Source organism: Tupaia chinensis, unplaced genomic scaffold, assembly GCF_000334495.1.
Source record: "Tupaia chinensis unplaced genomic scaffold, TupChi_1.0 Scaffold146784_1, whole genome shotgun sequence".
In the NCBI taxonomy this organism is placed as follows: domain Eukaryota; kingdom Metazoa; phylum Chordata; class Mammalia; order Scandentia; family Tupaiidae; genus Tupaia; species Tupaia belangeri.
This window is the reverse complement of record NW_006206638.1, coordinates 394,193-395,471: the sequence shown is the minus strand read 5'-3', so window position 1 is coordinate 395,471 and position 1,279 is coordinate 394,193.

The window sequence follows — 1,279 nt, the reverse complement described above, 5'->3', positions numbered from 1 at the left end:
AAGCAAGAAATCACTCCCCAAGGGGGATGACCATGCCGCAATCCCTTCTCCTCCGTTCTCCTCTCGGGATCTTGGGCACGCACGCACACACGACTGGCGTGAGTTTTAAGCCACCGGGTCAGGACGCGAACCACAGTCAACTATGTGGGAGTCCAGCGACATAGCCATTACGCTAACTGCTGGTCCCTGAAGGATAATCTTGACACATATATTATTCTTGGTTGAAATTGTTTTTCACTCAACACTTTGAATATATTTTCCCATTTTTCTTTCTTGCTTGCATTGTTTCCAACAAGAGGTTTGCTGTTAACCTGATGGATTATCCTTTGTGGGTAACTTGTCATTTCTCTCTTGCTAGCCTTAGTATCTTGTCTTTGTTGTTTTGCTCAATCCTGAAAAAAAGAGAGAGAGAGAGACAGTACTAGGTTCTTAATGTTCATCTTTTCCCTGGGTACTGTAGTACCTCTGGACTGGCCATCATGCTAACAACTTGTGTGTAGAATTACACATATTAATCAGAATTTTTAACTCTCTGCAATATAAGTTTTTACCATATACCAACATTTTATAAATATGTATCTTATAAACAAATTTTTAAAAAGCTGTTTAAGAAATTTCTCAATGTAGGATAGAATAACCTTATACATAGATCCAGTATTTTTATTCCTATAAAATGTAAAAGACTGACAGCAAAAATATTTAAACTTTATGTTAATTAAAGCATGCTATCTTATTTAAAGGTGACTTAGAAGGAGTGCCCTAAGCTCTCTAGGAAAGCACACTTCCATCTCCAGTCCCCTGGCAGATTCATGCTGGGCTAGCACATAGCACATGACTTTTTATTTTCTTTCATACTTTTTTTCTCTTTTGTCTTATATTGTCATCTCCTGCTTATCTTCCATTCAACGTAAGGGGCTAGACAGGTCTAGAATCACAGATTTCAAATATCCTGGTGTCGTGAGACTCTCTGGGATCTTCCCTTTTACATAACTACCTGCAAAAAAGGAAAACTGCTCTTCTGACTCCTAAATAGGAGACTCCTCCTGTGCAAACCACATTGCAAAACACAGCAGAAGAGAGACTTTGGCACACATCAGTCCACAGTAAAAGGGAAGAACACTTGTTCCCAGTCAAAGAAACATTCTCCAAAAAAGTATCCAAAAGTGAATACATCTCCCTGTGGCTAGAATTAAAAGAAAGGCCTCAGGTCTGAATAAGCCAGGAAATATGTCTCCATCAAAAGAACACAATTACTCGGGACCAGTAGTTAGCGTAATGG